At 37.0% G+C, this 20,161-nt stretch overlaps 1 long non-coding RNA gene across 4 annotated transcripts in view; it reads left to right on the top strand.

The window, feature by feature from the left end:
- The window catches only part of LOC110355042 (uncharacterized), a 38,116-nt gene extending 23,792 nt beyond the window's left edge, over positions 1-14,324 (top strand). For all 4 annotated transcript variants that reach the window (XR_010474607.1, XR_010474606.1, XR_010474604.1 and 1 more), the window contains 2 exons: positions 56-3,460; positions 9,402-14,324. This is a non-coding gene — a long non-coding RNA (uncharacterized LOC110355042). The remainder of the gene's footprint in view (positions 1-55; positions 3,461-9,401) is intronic.
- The last annotated feature ends 5,837 nt before the right edge of the window (positions 14,325-20,161 follow it).

Genomic DNA, 20,161 nt, shown 5'->3' with positions numbered 1-20,161 from the left:
TGTTATTACTTTCCTCATGTGTGATAAACTAAGTAAAAATCCTAAAACATTGCAGGAACGGAAACACTGGGGAACAAAGGAGTCACTGTTCCTGAAGTGCCAGCTCCATTGCAGCACAGTTGTGATCTCTGCCGTGAGCTGCTCCATCATTTTGCTGCATTGGTGGGTGTGATTTTTTTCCCTTTGTGTTCCCTGACTTACAGAACATTTCATAAAGTGTGTGGAGAAAGGAGAGACGTGAGGGCTCAGACTGGCCATTAAAGCTCTGCTTGTACTGCAATGAAATGCAAGTTCTTCTGTAAGAAATATGTCCTGGGTAAGACCCAGCCAGGCACAAAACTTCGTGCATATACGTTGGATTATGGAAGTTTTTTTATGATAAATGTGTTGTGGGCAGTAGCAGCCGGCAGTGATGGGGAGTCCACAGGGACAACATCATGATTAACGTCCTGGGCTGGATATATCACCTCTAGGTCTGTCTTACCTCACTTAAACAATTTGTTTCATGGCTTATCATAGTCAAATACCAGCGTAACAATGTGAATCAAACCACTACGAGTACCATTTTTTTGCCTGAAGAAGCTTCAGACTCCTAGAAAATGCAATACAATAATATAACATTGTGACATAAGAATAATATATGAGGTTGAATAATAATGTGTAATAACACGTGATTCTGTATTTTTTTTTGCTATATCTACTGCAATAAAAATATATTTTAATAATATTTTTGTGTATACAGGTAGGAAGAAAATACATTAAAACCCAAGAGAAAAAGTCTATGAGGATAAAGCTCTATTATCCCGATTCAAGAAAAAAGACAGGATGGGATATTCATAAATTCTGTATAGACTGTATATAATGAAGTTATTCTTCACAGAATAAGGGCTAAATGGAGAAAGGTGAAACGAGACGGAAGATGGTTTAATTGAATGTAGGTTTGTCAAAATTCTTCCTCAAATGATTGATGAAAAATGACTGGCTAAACCTCTTAATTAATCAATTCTGTAGCAAAAAAATAGAGTGTCAGACAGAATTTCAGTTTTTATATTACTTGATGAGTTTGCTTTAATTGTAAATTTATTGCCAAAATAAACCTGAAAGGTAGATGAACTGAAAATAATCCATGTATAGCAAACTAGAGGTTATGACTAAAGTACCTCTAACGCAATTCTCTCTTTCTTGGGTACGTACAACACTCATTAAAGCAATAACAATCACAGAAGGAAAATATAATCCATAAAATACCTTCAGATTGGATTAGCATTATACAGTGGATCAAGCATATTCTTGAAGTAAATTCATTGCCTTTGATGGAGCGACATAGTAGACAAGTTCAGTTCAGTCTATTTAATTTCCACTGTGAGTATTGAACAGGGGAAGGGTGTTTAAGCTCATAATTGGCACACCAACGTATGGAAGAGAAGTAAATATGCTATTAATGAGGAGCTAAATATTGACATATAGCGAGAATAAATTATATCAAAACATTAAATGTAACTTGCTTAATGCACTATTAAGTATCCAAATATTGTGTATATGGAATTGTAATTATATGTTTGGATTCTGAACTAATTACACGGCAAGAAAAATGAAGATTTTTTCAAACACTTGGGACTGACCTATCTTTACCCCAACAGAAGCCGATGACGGAATTAACTAGCACTGTGTTTTGTCTCAGCTATTACAACTCACCATAAGGAAATGTTGCATTGCTGGTTACATCTGCAAACACGGCCTTTCCATTAGGATATGAGGTACTTTATAAATCTGTCACTTTAAGAAAATCTTCAATTTATTTTTCAGTGTTGTACGTCATTACAGGAGAAAGCGGTGTCACTGAGCCTCATCTACTACAGACTACTACTACATTTGTCTTTTGATTGCTTTGTGCCATGCATGCATTATCAAATTCTTGGCAACAAACCCACAACAAATTCAGTAAGAGTAACTTTTTATAGCGCATAAAGATGTTCCTCAAAATGAAAGCATAGGAAAAGAAAACTCTGAGGAAGGTAGAAAGGTAGATTGTAATTTTTCACACAAGATTCAGATCTTCACAAGAAGTGGCATTAGAATTTGTGGCACCACAAGGACTTTAAAAGTGCTCAAAAGCATTGGTAGCAGAGAAAACAGAAGGGAATATGAATATCATATCATTGCATATCATTGGTTATCCTGATGATGTGGAAAGCACATCATGCTTTGCACTTCAGAGATATCAACCCTAACAGAATAGATTGATTTCAATTCCTATCTCAGCTTGATAAGATTTATTAAGAGCTCAAAAGTTAGCAGGCTGGTTGCCTCAGAACTAAGAGATGGAAATAAGTTAATACCTGTGGGTACAAGTGGGAGGAAGAACAGTTTTTAAATTAAAACGCTTTAATATACAGGAAAAAAAAACAATTACATGGGGTTTGACATGTGGCTTGTGTCTGTTTGTTTGTTTGTTTTCCCCCAGAAAACACTATGAAGATATTTTAAAGGATTTTATTTACAGGGGATGAAGGATCTCACACACTTAGGCTCTTGTTCAGGATATATTCTATTCACAGTGGATGAAGTCATGCCATTAAGGCATAACTATGTATAGGTTGTTAGTATAATGACATTAATAGCTTAGCTTCTGCCCATGTAGCTGAAGTAACAAAAAGCCTTGTAATTTAAATATGTTTTAATAGTGATAACTGTTATAATAGATATCAAAGTAATACTATGTTAAAACCTATATATATACTATTATCATAGTCATAAGTCTTTGTAAATATCTGTCTTGAAATACCTTTTAATAACTATTTTAAATACTCCTACTTACAGATTATTATTATGCATGTAAAATAAGTAGATATGCATGCATGCATGTGAAGATGGAAATAATTAGGATAAATAAAATAACTTACACAACAAGGGTAGACATAAGATTATGGCTGGTCCATTAAAGTCTATGAATATCTGCCCATTGACTTCAATTAGCTCTGAATTAGGCACTTAACCAGCAGGAAGCAAATGGAATATTCTATTTGATTATCCTGGTCAATGAGCAATGAATGCATAAAAATAACTGTCCACAGACCCCAATGGAATTGGCCTCTCTAAACTAAGCTAAAAAAATGGAAACTTTTCATTATATTATTCTTACTTTTTTTCTTTTCTGTTGCAAGCATTCTGGGTATTTCAGAGGTAAAGAACCACCATCTTCTCTATGATGAATTTATGTCCAGTTTCAAGGTTGCAGAAGAACAGGGGTCCACCAGAACACATTAATATTCTTGAAAATTTATTTTAAGGGGATATTTTTTGATGGTTTCAAATAATTTTTTGCTACAAAGCCCAAAAGATGTGCTATATTCTCATAAACCCAGACAGCAGACAGTTCAAATGGAAAGGAAGATGTGACTTGAAGCAAACCCTGTAGGGAGTCACCACCACCTTCTGCAGTGGTCAACAGAAGTAGCAGGTGAGTGACCACGGTGAGAGGAGATCCAAACAGAGCGTGGCACAAATTATGTTTAATGGGCTGAGATAAACAGTGTTTGGGTAATAAATGTATCAATTTACCCAATTTACCAAAAGTAGGTCAGTGGTTAATTGAGGAATTCAGAGACCAGCCAAGCCCTGTAGTTCTGCCATGAATCTCCTCCACTCTCCCTAGTGCTGACCACAGCCACGGTGGGATCTCATGTTTTCCCTGAGCAGCCACTTTGCTACGGTCAGGGCCGGTGGTTGATGCCAAGAGGTTAATTCAGCCAGATGCCTCGTGCTGCTGCCACCAGCATCGCGTTTGCTGCCCCAGAACAGCCATCCATGTTAACACAGGAGCTTTCAGGCTGATGGGGAGGATCTTTCTCTGCTCTCTGGAGCGCTTTTCTTCTTCTGTATTTCTTCTCAGAATAATCCTTTGCCTACTTCGCCACCTTTTGCCCTCTTCTGAAGTGGTTTTGTATTTATCCCTGACTTTACCAGGCAGTTTGGACATCTGGATGTGAAAAATATAACCAATCACTTTGTGCCAATTGCTGTAGATCTCTAGCAGGACAGAAAATATCAATTACTGCATACAAACCATATTTTCTTTTTTGGCTTTCTTAATTCAAAGTTGACCCAAACCATATAATTTTTGGTCATGGCTTAGAGAAATATAGCTTTGATGGCAGCTGGAAGGAGCAATATTGAAGGACCTCTCTGTTTTCCTCTGCTGAATATATCTGAGGGTCTCAGAAATGGCAAGCAAGGAACATTTAAAAGTAAATAAAATAGAAAAGGACCTTGGTTATCATTCAGAAAAAAAAATCAGTGTTATATCTAATTTCACCAAGGGGAAAGTGTACAAAACAGTGATTAAACTGCAAAGAAACATGCTTGCTGAAATTGAAGCTATTGTACAGCATTTTGACACAATTGCAAGAACAGATGAGGCAAAACCTCTTGCTACATCTAAAGTATTAATTACAAAGCACTGAGAACTGGAAATTTTAAAATGGATTATGACTTAAAGACTGTAGTATAGGAAACTACAAGTTAATAGGTTTGCCTTGGGTCTTTTTGTTCTTATTATCGTTAAGGTAACAAATGATTTGACAGTAAAATGTCAATACAAGGTGAGATGGCTGCTGGGGTAGATGAGCTAAAAGATTTTAAAACCTACAGCACCAGCAGCCTACCTCTGAGACAATGCCAAAGAAAAACAAACACAATCAGGTACTTTTGAGCATCAGTCTTCCAGAACATCCAGGTGGGTACCGATACCCACCAGCAAGGATGCTTGAGAAAGGGGAGAAAGCAGGAGTTGTTATGGGTTGTGATTAACCCGAGTGTTAACCAGTTGGAATTCTCCAGCTACAGTAATCGAAGGGTTTTAGCATCTTGCTAGTTTCAACTAAGTAAGAGATACTCGAAGTAGAGAATATGTAGATAAAGATGTGTAATAGCTCAGAAATATGGGCCATCAGGATGAAGAATAGTGACTGACATCCAGACCTGATCTAACACCTGCAGTATTTGAGGAATGATAGAACAATTGGAGCAAAATATCGTTGATGCATTTTACAATAACTATTGGCATATTGATTAAAACCCATAATTCAGATTGCCTCAGGTTTGCTCTGAGCTGTTTTACTGATACCTGGCAGTATCTTAACTCTGGATGGAGGAAAATTACTTGCACTGTCAATAGTGGTTTACCTATATTAAAATAATTAGCAATCAGAGTGTACTCCACTGCCTTGCATGCAGGGAGTCTAATTAACTTTCTCCTTTGGATCCATGCATCTACTAACAAATAAATGCAAAGCCATCCCATGCCCTCCATCATGGGAACATGTTTGTCTTTATTTTGGAAAGCCAAATACCAGTTCAAACAAGGACACGCTTTATGTCAGAGATTTGTCATTGTGTCTTTTCTGTGCATCACACCATTACGCTGCCTTATTCAACACAGAGCATTATTCACCGTGTTACACTGAGCGATGCACCACAATGACAAAGTGTTAATCTCCATTAAAAATTTAAAAGACATACAGCTATTTTCATCTGGGGAAGCTGCTGCTGATTCATCTGCGGCCCTTTGCAGCTGAGGCGAAGTGGCAGCCATATCTCCCAAGCTATTATAAATTACCAGGGAACCATCCTTCCGTTCAACTTCCAGCAGCAGAAGCCGGAAAGTAAAATTGCTTCATAAAAAGATGAAGTCCAGTGCTCTTTTTTGCTGCTTAATATATTACTAAAATGAAATAGAATGGCTTTCCTATTATCCACAGATGATTGTCATGGGTTTAAGTACATTGGCCACTGTTGCGTTCTCAGACATTATTTATATTCTGAAAACACATCAACAGGCTTATGCGTTTCTGTGGTGGGAGGCTTTCAATTAATTCTGTAGGAGTTTGTGCTCATGTGTTTGGGGGTCTGGGGAAGCCAGTGCCCTCCCACAGAGAGCAGAACGGGGGTCACAAATGGGAGTTGAAGGCTGAGACTAAGATAATGTCATACGTCAAAGATAATGGCAATGATCGTCTACATTGGTGATATCTCTTTGCAAGGTAGAGAAGAAAGAGGTGCCTATAGTAATATAGTTTAAATTAAGCTTTGGTTTGAATGGCTGGGCATAGTCTGTTGGAAAGATACAATTTAACTTCAGCAATGCAGATTTTTCTCATGCTTTTACATTGTGTGTGGCACATGAAACATGGTGACCGCAGACAGATCATGAGATCCATGCAAAGTTGGGGACTGTAGGGTACAGCAAAAGAAGTAGCTGCTAAACCCCAAGGAAACAGGTAGCCTGAAGAGACCTAGTCCACGAGGAATTATGGATTCCCTGACTCCAGAAAAACAAGACTATGAACAAATATAGAGAAAGGGAGGGTAAAAATCAAGTCTGGGAACAAAAAAAAAGCTCTCTGAGAATAAAAATGGAAAAGCTTTTGTTATCTTAATTGGGAAAGCTTATGAGAAATCATGAAAAATGTTACCACGAGTAATGTCTGAAAACCATGTAAATTGGTAAAAGTGTTTGATGGGTGACACCAATTATATTGAAGAGATACCATTTTCTTAATCAGAAATAGAAGGAATGAAGCAAAACAGTGCATTTATGTTACAGATCTGAGCACTCAGACATTCTCACGCAGTTATAAATAGGCTGTTTAAATAGGGTAGTTTGTGGGACACGTAATTCCAGCTGACATAAGGAATTGTTGAAAAGAGAGAGGAAACCTGTCTGTGCTGCTCATTAGAGTAACAGCTTGTGACTGCACTCAGAAACAATTTTCCTAAAGATCCTGTCCCCTTCTGTTACAAGGAGCACAGCAATGGATTTTTGGCTACGATGGGGAGTGCCATAGGTGATTACAAATAATGGTCAGCAAATATTAATCCACTGTCACAATAAATTTAAGTGTAAAGAATCTGAGTATGAAATATTACCTAATGCAGACGCAGCATCGTAAATATTTTTTCAAACATGATTTTAGAAAGTATGGAAAATAAATTTAAAAAATCCTTGGGCAGCCTGATTTGTTTTATAAAGCTTGCTCTTAAAAAGCATAGAAATCCTGCATTTTAAATTCCTCGAGTAAGAAGATAAAGGTCCTGGTCTGGGCTACACCAACATTGAACTAAACAAATACTTCATGACTCAGTCAGCACAATGACAAGACAAACTAATAATTAGTTTGGGCATAATACTAGCACAGCTACATGAATTTTGAATGTCTTGAGGTGTGGGCCAAGTCCTGTGAGAACACACGTTGTATCTAAATACAACATATAAACAGTCCCAGAGACAACTAGCACTTTGTACTATTGTTTAATACATTAGTGAAGGCGTAACATCCTTCAGCATCTACAACTTATATTTCTAGGTGGATATCTGTTTTTTACACCCCTTTATAGAAATGAAATGCATGTCATTATGGATTTATAGAGCTCTTTCCTGAATTTTGTCTGTTTACATACTGCCTAGCAATGCAGTTTGCAGGTGCTGCCGTAAACATGAAAAAAAAAATAGGAGAATGGTATTAAGAAAAACAGAACTTTATTTTTGATTCACGTAATATTTTAATTGTAGTTGTTTTTCTATGCAAATGCTACTGCTGGGAAGAGACTTATGAGAAAGCCCAGAAAAATCTATGCTTATTAATTTTAACTCTGTGTGCATTCCCAGCCATGAAAGTAATAAGCAAGTGTATTTTACTCATAAACTAATAACTATATGTGTATTTAGACATACATTTTTAAAAATTTCAGGAAAACGCAAAAGTTACTATTGATTAGAAATGTGGAAGAGAAAACACAGGAGTTTTGCCTCAGAGAGGAGGAAAGCTGAGATTGTAAAGCAGAATTGATGCCCTGGCACTCAGCAAATGGCTGGTAGATCCTCAGTGGGATCAGCTGGGGGACCAGGTGCGCTCATCACTGGGGAGGCTGCAAAAGTGGGTTGTGGGGCACAAGTCAAGAGAGTTTGTGGAGCTGATTCTGGGGAGTAAAGCTGGAGGATGAGGGTAAGAAAAGGCTGCTGAGGAGAGGTGTTGGGGGCTGGAGCACAGCATGGGTGAAGCAGTTAGAGCATCCTCTGCTCTGAGAGGTTCCAATAGAGGGTTGAAGGAAAGTTTTCTGCTGAGACATAGGGCTACAAGGGAAGGTGTGATTTTTTTATGGCTTTGAAAAGTTGCTAAGGAAGGAAAACACAGCTTCACTTCATTCTTCAAAGCTTCCGTTTTGTAACTTTTCACATCTCTTACAAAATCTGCTTAAAACTTCTGTTTTCTTTCCTTGTAGCAGTTATTTGTAGTCTCTATGGCTAAGCTGATTCTTCTGCTTTACTTTACCACAACAATAATTTACAGGGAAATGACAACCAGAAACTGACAATTAAGTTCTTAATTATAATGAGCTTGAGTTTATGAGGAGTAGAGATTTTTAAGAGAAATCCAGCTGTATTGTTTGGTTGAGTAATCAGTGGGCAGAGTTACAAATGGATATAATTTGTTAGTTTAACCAGCACTTAATACATCCCATGAAACTTGAACATATAACCTAAATTAGCACAGGACTAACCTGTCTCCTGAATACAAGCAGTGGGTGGACCCTGTTATGCTGGGAGATGTCCCATGAGGCACGGCAGGCTTGAATTGAAAATTCTGCATTTTATGACTCTTCTACGAGTGGGAGTAAATGTCAGCTTGTTGAATTTCTAGCCTGATATTGAACTAGAGAACTCCTGCTCAAAACTAGAGACTTAATAGAAGAGAGCCAGGGAGATCAGACGCCTGGGAAGAAAACAGAAAATTACATCCTTCTGATATAAACAATTTACAACATGCTCTAAATGGGTGGTAGAAACCTGAGGAAGAGTAGTGCTGGGAGTGTGGCTCAGAGGAACCTAATCTGCAAAGTGGTTTTAAAAATGATCCCAGTACTACCCCCAAAGACCTTGTTCACTAAGGATGTGAGAGCAGAGAGAAACACATTTTGTCTCCAGAGCACCATCCTCAGCTGTCTCTCAATCTAGTGGTATTTTCTGGGCATACCAAGATAAAAATGGATTGTTCTGAGGGTGTCCAGAGAAGGCAGAGTTCAGAAAAATAGAGGGCTTGAAAATCCTCTCAGAAAAGACAAAAGGACACAAGTTGCTGCTTCTGCTTTTCTTCTTTATGTACAAGTCCACAAATAAGGTTGAAATCCAGATTTCTAGTACTGAACATGCACAAACTTTGCCCAGTTATGTACCATGTCCCCCGGCCATTGATAAAAGAAATAAAAGAAGTCATTTTTGTGCTTATCTTTAGCCACATCAATTGCTGGTTACTCATGTGGTAATGTATAGGAAAGGCTTGGAGGAGTAAAGAAATAGATTATGTGTGTCTTTCCCAACTATACATTCTTTTTTATTTTTCTAGGTGCTGAAATCAACTTTTTTTCCTGACTGTAATGACAACAAGAGAAATAGAAGAAGCTTATAGAAACACTTGGGAAGTTGCTTGCTGACTCATGTGACAACAATCGGTGTCTGAAATGGAGCTAGTTAATATTCTCATTATGATAATCACATTCAACATTTCCCTTTATTTTTCCAGGTTCTTCCCTTAGCTATCTTTCTCTGAGATAAGAAAATTGTTATCAGTGTATCAGCTCAGATACATTTCATGGGAAGAATGGCAAGAATTAATTCTGGTCTAGCTGAGGAGAGTACAATTAGGAAGCCTTCATGATGAGACTAAATCTCCAGATTATTGAATCAGATATCCTCATTTCAGATGGCTCTGAAAACCTAATAATCCATTTACTTTCCAAAATGCACTTAGACATAATCACCACTGTAAGATGAGGAGAGAGGAAAAACTACTTGTAAATGGTCTCAGAGAAAGCAATAATTTTATAATTGTGGAAGATTGTTTGTAAAGTTAAAGATAAAATGTGTTTTGTTGCCTTTTTATAAATATTAATTCTATTAGTCCAGTGCAATACTTCTGACATCTCATGTAAAAACTGGTATCTTTCACAAGTTATCTTTGACTCCTCATTTTTCACACACATTTTTCTGTGCTACTTGGACCTATGATCAACATAGTGATAGCGTTGAAAGAATAATCATAATGGATGATGCTGCCTGACTGTGTTTCACTGGAAACTCATTTGGGCAGCATTATCCAAACTTTGACACATCGGTGGCTTGTCATCTATTTTGTAAGGAACTCAGGGAGAAGATAAAAAAGCAACTTCAGATTTGATAATTGCTTTCCACAATTATAAATGAATGTTACTCTAACTTCCAGCTTGTCTTTGACTCCAGAACTGAATGAACTTTGTGTTCCCTGTCCTCTGGAGATCATGATTGTTATGAATACAAAGCATTTAAACATCCCACTATGCAAAATTTGAGAAGAGATGGGGGGAAAAAAGAAATAAACAAAATACCCCCAGACAGAATTTTCATCTGTGTCAAAGAGTGGGAGAGCAACTTAAAGGAGATGTTCCTATATTACTGTCCTTCCTAGTCACTTTGTACCTTACTTCGGGGAAAAAATGGTCATCAAATAATTCCATCTACGGTGCCTGGACTGGTCTCTAGTGCCTTTAAGCACAAGGTCTTAATTTCTGGAGCCGTGCTTAACAGGTAACCCTGAAACTGATGGTTTAGTAGGCTTGAAATTAACCTGGAAGCAACAGAAAGATGGTCAAGTCATAGCAGATGAGTTTTTGGTTTTACGTTGTATAGTTCAGTTCAAATTCTGTAACTAGCCAATAAATCTTACATTAGTCTGATGGGAATGGTGACTCTGAGACCTCAGTGAGCCAGAAAGAAAAAGCTTGAGTGTTTTCCAACATTTCCTAACCCACTAATCTTCCAACAATCTCCAAGTGTTTCAAAGCCCTTGAGAGAACACCAGGAACTTCTCCTGTTTTACAGAATCATATTCATTCAATTGAGGAAGAGAAATTACATGGATGCAATTATGTGATTAATCACAGCTGACCATGCGTGTCCAGAGTGCTGAACACTATGATGATCAATAAGCAAAAGACATTGGAGAGAGAAAATAATCACATAAGCCCAAATAACAAATTTAAAGTACTCAGGATCTACTTGTGAATATTTCATGAACTGAAGATGAAGCAAAATTTGACAAATTATTATTTTTCCATTTCTGATAATAAGTATTTTCATTTTAGGCTTTGTGAGATTTTTATTCCTGAATTGTAATAAAGTATTTCTGTATTAAGAAATTTTGGGGAATTAATTCATTCATAATATGTAGAAAAGGGGAAAAGTATTACTTGCCTTTGAGTCTGAAAAACAATTTCTGATTACTTTTAGTAGATAATTCCTTAAAATCATGTCTCTGTCACAGTATCCTTGTGTAGGAATGAAATATAATTGTTACATCATTGTAAATATGTGACTATGGTGCTGGTGAAAAGAAGCATCCTAGGCTTTTGCACTTTAAAAAATACCTTTTAAATATATGTGATTTCAGTGTTGTCTTTTACACTGCTAAGATGTCTTTCTGTTCCTACTTACTGCAACTTGTTAAAATTACGTACTGCTGCTCTTTTTGATCCTAACAATTTACCAATATTTGCATTCTGGCAGGATTGATCTCTGTTGAAAATATCTTTGCTTAGATACTGATGGCATGTAAATGATGTAACAGTCCTTACATATAAATTAGTTTTCAGGAATTCCTCTTTCCTGAGCCTAACAGGAGCCAGAATACTCCAGATGGTGGTGCTCGATGGTCCTGTCACTGCACTGCTTCCCAAGGTTGCATTGTGATTCTTTTTCTATTTTCCATAACCTTCTCCTCATATCCTAAGCCCTGAGGGGTGGAACCTTCTCCATGTGTCCTTGTTCTATGCTGTTCAGCCCAAGCCAAAGCTCCTCCTGGTAAATACAGAAGAGCATTCCTGTTGCACTCATAGATGGCTGAGTCCATGGCAGCAAATATTTTTCTTGCTGCATACATGAAATTTAATGTATTCCTGCCCCTTCTTTCTTCTGCAAACTCCACCAACTGCATGTAGTTTGTCCTGTTCCTTTTATAATAGAGACAATCTTCCTTTTTTTTTAGTTTTTTTTTCCCCTTCCTCTCCCCTCCCACCTGGTTATCTGTGTAACTTGAGGGGAAATATATGCTTCTAACAACCAACTTCTTCACGTTGTCATAGAAAAGATTACACAGCAATGATTTGTGTAAAGAGAGAAATACCTTCTACGGTGCTACTTACGAATGTCTTAAAACAAAAGCTATACCCTTGAGGGCAATGAATAGCTGTTTTCATCTCAATTTTGTTTTGTGCTGTTCTTTGATCTAACATGAAAATCATTACAATTTATGAGATAAGGCAGCAGACAAGACCCCGGGGAGTTCTTCGTTATGTAACGCTACATCCAATTCATTATTTTGTGACTGTCTTCCTCAAATAGCTTTCTGAAAGATCAAGTTAGTCAAAGCTACTGTGGGTTTTTAGCTTTGCTAAAATCTACCGTATTACACGCTCAGTGAATTTCCACAGCTTTTGTTCGAGTCACTGACAGCACCTGTCATTTGCCTTTTTATGTCTTGAAAGCTGCTGGTGGCAGCATAATCAAAGATGCTGAGTAAAAATACATATCCCAGAGCAGTGGCCTGTAAAAGAAGGCTACTTATATTTTAGCATAGACTGTATATGTCACAACCTGTAGTTTTGTGGTGATTTTTTTCTTGTATGTGTCAACACTTTATTGCACATCAGGTATCTGGGCAAGTTAGTAAAAGAGAAGTACTCTTAAGGAACTAAAATTTTATCCTTTCTTTTTATATAGAAAGGAGGAGGGAAAAGTTTGCTTCACCAGTTGAGTGTTAGAGCCAAAAGAAATGAGTCAACCCCATGTTTCAAGATATTAACAAAATGCTAATTTTTGAGGGCTTATTACTTAGATCTAAGTTCTTAATAGTTATAAATCGCCACGATTAAGGGCCCGGTGTTCCCACTACTGCAAAAAATCACATCTCTGCTATCTACTTACATTTTAATTGAGGAAAACAATTTTTTCATCTCCTCTACCCTTTACTCCACAAAGAAAAAAAAAATAACATTATTTTTGACTTTTCAAGGGAAAAATATTGATATTTCATTCCTAAACTCTTACTGCACAGTTTGTATAAAGAAACAGTCACAGAATAGTGACCTCTTTGAAGAAGAAACTTGTATTTCAATCACTCTCACTTCTGTCTGTCCAGCTGTGCAAAACAACAAAGCAGAGGAAACTCATGCCCTGTGCCCACTCTAAAAGTCGAAATGGCTCCATTCCTTCAGAAAGCAGAGAACAAAGTTATCTGCAAGATTTCCTAGAGAGTTACACTCTCTGTATGTCTATGAGTACCACATTTTGCAGGCTGGTACAGAGTAAACCTTGCTGATGTGTACGGGGAGCACCTTGCACAGCTGGGGGATGTTAGAAAAATTTAGGAACCTATAGAGTTGGGCTTTACCTAGTGATTAACTTTTAAAAAAAAATACATATCTTTGGAGGGGAAATACTCAATTCAATGGATTTGTCATGTTCTGAGTAGTCATGAGCAGAAAATGCTGTATTTGTTAGAGCCAAAAAAGAATGTTATTTTCTCTAGTGGTGCTATTAAGTTACCTGTTGTACATAGATTGTGTCATGAAATACTTCAGACTTCTTGTAGCTACAAGTGAGAAGTACAGTTTTAAGAAATGAACTTTTGATAATATAACATCTTTGTGTACTGCAGCCAAGACCATGCAGTTTTCTGTACAGCTGTGAACAGCAGCCTCTCTTAATTAAATATGTTGTGCACTCTGAGACTACGAATGTTGTTTTACTTTGTTTATTTTCCACTTCCAATTGTCACTAGATCTTTGGATGGGATGGATGGGATTTTGCCAGCAGTTTTATTCCTTCCATTCAAGGAATTATTTTTGTTCTTATGACTGGCCAGTTGCAATTATGGGAGACGTACATGCTAAAGCTTTGCAGAATTCAGTGGGAATAGTTTCCTCTGCTGTGGCTTTCATAACTCAGCCAAACAAATCCTATAATAGGGCTATAATTTTGTTGTGTTCTCCTTCAAGGTTTGAAATACATTGCAGTCTTTTTTAATTACATATTACAAGTTCGTTTGTTATTTGGGTTTTGTTTGTTTGTGTGTTTTGGCTTGGTTTTGTTTATTTGTTTGATTTTTAATTCAACTGCATTAGGATGTGTGAATGGAGAACGTCCCAATCCTGAGAACATCAGAAGAAGCTGCTACTTCCCAGCAGCAGTAGCATTGTATGCTTTAAGTCAATAAACTACCACGTTTCAAACCCAACCTGGATTTCCACCCACTGAGGTACCATATGGTTTTTTTTATGGGCTTATTTGCTTGGTTGTTTCAGGGACAGGGGAAAAGAAGATGAAAACAAAAAAAAGCAAACTGTAATATTCAGGGAATTCCTACACCCTGCCATTTGGGACACATAGTACCTGTGGGTTGCATATTCTTAATGGGGTATGAAGGATTTTCCAATCTATTCCCATATGTTTTGATCCATTGGAAAACAGGTAACTATTCACAGGAAATTTATAATTTACATTATTTTTTTCATATAGGTTTTGAGAGGCTTAAAATTTTATTTTAAAGCCCGTCCCATCAAAGTCTAGCCTACTGGGGCAGAGGAGGAAATCTCTGCATATCTCAGCGGCATTCTTAGAGGTGTTAATTTGTGCTACTTTGTGCAGCAGTTAGAATTTGTGAATCTTTTGCAACATTCATAAGGGACCATAGAATATTTCCAGGAAAAAAAGGAAAAGTAGGCTAAGCTTGAAAGTTGTACAATATTCACAAAGGCTGTGAAATATGCAAGCACCTGCATATTTCTAAACTGGCAGGAGATATAAAGTTTTGCCCTGTTTAACAGAACTAGTTTGAAAATAACTTACGTTATGCTAAATCTGAGTAAAAATTTGGGTAAGAATAAAAACGCTCAACAAAAAATTAATCAGTCCCTTGTTAAAAACCAAGTCAACAATATCCTTTATTCATAATCTCCTTAGACATTTACTTTTTCTTGTTTAGTATTAGTTTTTAATTACTAGATATTTTCTGTAGAAGGGTGTATGTAGAAAACTCCTTAATAGGATAAGCTATGCTTAAAAGGACTATTATTATGTATTTGTTGTTGTTGGGTTTGTTTTCTTTTCCCTAGGACAGAGAGAAGCAAAGAGGAAGAGACAACACCTAATTTTTTAAAATTAAGAAAGATAGTTCTGCTCAAGTTTTTCTGAGCCTTACTGTTCTGATTTCATAGCAAATCCTTTCAAAGATAAACAGTGGAATCACAGCACTGATTAGGATTAACAGAAGAGCTTAAAGTTAGCCTAATTCCTATTTTGACAGAGCAAAAGTGTTATCAGTGGTGATATCAGGAAAAATTATCATAGAATGGCTGAGAGGTGTTGAAAAATACAACTCATGGCATGCTATTTAATGAATACATTATTTTCTGTGCCAAATTCAAGTAGTTTACCTTATCCCAAGGAATATTTAATTTGAAAACAAAATCATATGACAGCTTTTTAAACGTCATTGGTTTAGCAATTTCAATCAAGATGATGTTGGGAGAAAACCAAAGAGAAAGAAATGTGAAGAGTGCATTTAAAAAAAAAAAAAGAGTTCATTGCTATCCCTACATTTCTGCTTTGTTAATTTTGGAGGTGGGAACCTTCAATGGAGAAAGGTTAAATATGACTAAGAATGAGAAATGAAGAAGTTAATATAAAATAATTCTGACAGTTCTATTTGAAAAATGCCAGTGTCTTTAAACAACTCTGTAAGTCTGGAACACTGTTGAACTGCAGGTCCTCCTTCAAGTATGCCATGAAAACGTGTTAGAGGTGTCTTCTCTTCCCTTCCCCTAAAACTGAATGTGGCTCCATTTGCTCTCTGCTGAGGTGCATGTTTTCCAATACCTGCTTCTGAGGAGTGAGAAGAAACACAAATTAGCCCTGAGATAGTTCTTATGTCCTCAGAACAGTGAATAATTGATGAAAGACCTACGCTCAACTCGCAATGGGAGCACAGTTGTTTGAAGGGTAGAAACTCTTAGGTCATATAAACGCAGAAAGAGAAAAATAAATTAATACAAGCTATTTGAGTCCCCCTGTAAAAGGCAGGGTGGCCTGCAAGAAGCAGAAGCTGCCACCAGGCTCAGATGTCTCCTGAGGAAGATCAGTCCTGTCCTGGTGCAAGGCTTAAGATGGATGTAATGGTCCAGGTTAGGGACAGTAATGTGCTGCAAGGGTATCTTTTGTATAAGGAGTAATTCTCTGATTGTCCTTTGCAAATGTTTCCTTGAATGACTAAGCACTCCCTTCTATTACAGACTCCTTATTTAATCAAGTAATGCACATGTCAGAATGAACCCTAGAAGGGGTCTTAGGACACTATGATTGTCTTCTTGCTGCTGTTTAATTTAGAAATAGCGGTGCTCTATTCCAGGTTCCTTTTATTCTGTTGCAGTGCTGAAGATAAATCAATCTACTGAAGCATGTGTAATTTATATACAGGAAATTATAAACCAAGTCTGAGAGGGAGAAAGTAAATTTAATCCCTACAACTGCCAGTACAAGGACCATGGCTCTAGAAAAGGGGCACTCGAATTGCTAGGGGCAGATGAGAGTCCATGGTAATAGTTTATTTTCAAGCAGAATGAAAAGGGCAAATTATATTCCCTTGCAATGAGAGACTACAATTATTTCCACTGTTTGATGGAAAATTCTACCTGCCGATCAATAATGCCAAGTAGCTACAGTGAGTGGCAAGTACACTTCTTGATAGAGTAATCCTTTTCTGGGTACCAGTCATCACTAGGACCATTTTAAATGTGTCACCTTCCACCATATGCTCCCTTAAGGAAAAGAATAAAATCTTTAAAACATAATGCTTAAAAAATAAGATCTTCACTCCTTAATTTGGCAGTTTGCAAAACATGGCATTTGTGAGAATCTGGCACAACAATTGTCAGAGAATCTATATCGATACGCGAATGGAAAACAAACTCCCTGGCAGCAGCGTGCACAGCTGTGTGTGCCCACTCCCTCCCGCTTCTTCCTACCATGTAGGGCTTTTTTTAGTGTAAACTGTATGATTAGAGGGGGGATGTGAGATTAGAAATGTCTTGTAAAAAAAGACGAGACCTTTAAATGCAGTTAATGCTTCTGCAAAATAATTCTTCACAAACTTGGCAGATGATTTAAAAAAAAAAATCAGCAATGAGCCATCTGGAAATAACATACAATAATGTGGGACATAGAGATGGGTAGAAAGGCTAATTCCACATAAATAATCTCTTCTCTGCTTCTTGTAAGTCTCTCCTTGGTTGCAGCTGGGATGCATGCAGAACTTGCGGGTCATTTTTCATTGTGGACAGGCTGCCATTTATTAGAATGTATGTTCTAGGTAAGAGAGAGAGTCTAGTTGATCAGGGTAGGCAGATATATATAGATATATTTATATATTTTAATAGCACACTTCAGGAAGCTTGGACCTACCTGGTGGGAACAGGACTAAATTTAGAGAAACATCATTAAGTGTAGAAGGTAACTTGTAACAGAGCTGAGTCCTCCTTGTTCTGTTAATGTGAGACGGAGCATTTCCAGCAGGGACAGACGCAAGACATAAAGCAGGATGATTCCATCTTCTCTGTCCCAGACAGTGGTGTGGACTTACTTTCAGCTGGTGCCACCTCATTGTAGTGTTATGTGTGAACGAGAAAGAAATGAAATAATTTTAAAAAAATATTGTTTCCACATGCTAAATTATTAAGCCTCAATCTTTCTACAGATCAACTCCAAGGAGGGTAAACAAGCCTCAGTCTGCAATCATCCATGATGGAAAGCAGAGTGACTTCACTGGCAGGAACCAGAAATTCCTATCAGGTATAAAACTATAGCTTTGCCTTTGGTGTTAGTTTTATGGTCTAAAAATGACTGCTCTTGCTCGATTTTCTTTGTCCTTGCTTTACTCCATCTGAGGCTTCTGTCTTTGTCTTTTAATGATCTTATCCTTTAAGAGGTATCAGGAACTTTTAAAATGCTCATCAAGACCCAAAGCTGCCTGACTCTGGGCTTTGATTGGATTGAATTTTCTCCTGAGTTTGGCCCATGCTTTCTGTCAGCCTTTTGCTATGCTGTCACCAGCAGCTCTCATGTCCTGCCTTTATTTTTAAAATCAGTGTTTAAAGGAGAGTTGAGCTATAGAGGAGCTACCCGTTTTAAACCTTGGAAGGCAAAAGAACCAGAGCCTTGGTCCATTCACTTGCATGGCCAACAGATAATAAGCAGCTGGTGTCTTGATCTGTGTTTGAGCTGCAGGACCTTGTGTAGGAGCAGCAGGTTGAAGAATTATGTAGAAAATCAGAGAGTGCTTCCATGGGCTGAGCAGCCAGGCCAAGGGGACCTGCAAATGGCACCAGGTGATGGCTCAAGCAGGAGCTTGAGTTTTGCTTTGACCACTTTCCATGGCTAAGGGGGCTGCTCACAGCCCAGAACAACCCCAGAGGAAATTCAATGCCACACAGCCTGGTTTTGAGTATTCTTTCTACATTAGGTGAGTGTCTGGAGAAAAAAAAAAATAAATATCCTGAATGTATCACTTGCATGTTAATCTCATTTCTGTAAATTATGGTCAGTTTTCTTCAGAGGGTCTGGAGTACTGAGGGAGAAGTTTTAATTCAGCTTAACAATTTACCCATTTGAGGAGTGCATTCACCTGAGCTTCTGTGAATATCATTACTGCGGTAGAGGTCTTTAAAAGAGAGAATAAAGTACAAGATACACAACTGAAATGAGATTAGGCTGTTTATGGCTGCACAAGCGGTTTATATGCATTCCAATGCTAATTATAATGTTTCTTTTAATGTCATTTATTTGCATATCTTTTGGTGTATTATACAGCTTGCAAATTCTTAGCAGGCATTTGGAAACTATTATACATTATTACTTCCTTAAAATTATAACACTTAAATCAGGTCACCCAGCTGTTTAGCATCTGATAACAAGATTAGAGGGATTGATTTTACTCTCTGTAAGACTGCAAATACCTATTAATCTAAGAGACTTTGGAAGTTAATCAAAATGATATTTTTCTTCTGAGAATGGTATAAACAGTTGAAAATACATTCACAATTTGCCATGGGTATTTTAGGCTCTAAGGTACATTATTCTTTGTGAATACTAATCTTTTTAGCTCTTACTGTAATTATTATAACTTTGCAGAGTAGATAGTTAATACTCCAAGTTTCTGCTATTTAGTATGTTGGAACTGTTCATGTTTTCATTAATTCCATCAATCAAACTTAACTCTCCTCTACCTCTAAGAAGTAATTATAATTATTTTTGATGACCATATATATGCTAATGAAAGAGCTATTTCATGACATTTTAATTAATTCTCAAAATGCTTATGGACTCAACGCTGACATCGCCTCAGAATGACTAGTGCAAAGAAAAAGTCAAATTATAAAGTTATGGCTAATTGGAATAAAGCAGAAAATATTGGCAAACACAATCAGAGCCATCTTGTTTCTGTAATTCATTTAGCTTCAAATTCTCCTTTGTGTAATAATAGACTTAAATGGTTTAGCTTTCAAGATATTTTAAATCTACGTTTTACTGAAAACTTTTTGACACATGAATACTTTAAAATCTTTACTTTTCTAATCTTTTTTCTCCTATTTTCCTTAAATTTGTTGATACAGTCTGGCTCCCATCTCCTGCATTCATTGTGAGTAAAAAAAGTAGAGCTCTTAAAATGGCAAAACACTTATATGTAAATAGAACCAATATATATTCAACATTAGAACTGTGATTTTCAAAGGTATCTTAAGCAGAAATTGCCAAAGTAATTTAGAAGCACACTGGAAGCCAATAAAACCTGTGATTGAAAGTACTTTGGATATTTTTGAAAACAAAATGAATGGGAGGAAAGCTTCCAAATATTTTATTCGGCTCTGAAATTCTGCCTTGTTTTATTCCTGAAAATCTGAAGAATCTCTGTTTGATATTTTAGAATCGTAACTGACCATCTGGTAATATGGGAGTCATTTATAAGGATGTTATATGCAGCAATTTATTGAGAAATTGAGTTTTTGGAGAACTCCAGAGAGA

The sequence above is a fragment of the Columba livia genome, chromosome 9 (assembly GCF_036013475.1).
Source record: "Columba livia isolate bColLiv1 breed racing homer chromosome 9, bColLiv1.pat.W.v2, whole genome shotgun sequence".
NCBI classification, from domain to species: domain Eukaryota; kingdom Metazoa; phylum Chordata; class Aves; order Columbiformes; family Columbidae; genus Columba; species Columba livia.
The sequence above is the reverse complement of the archived record's forward strand: the minus strand, read 5'-3'. Positions and strand labels throughout refer to the sequence as shown.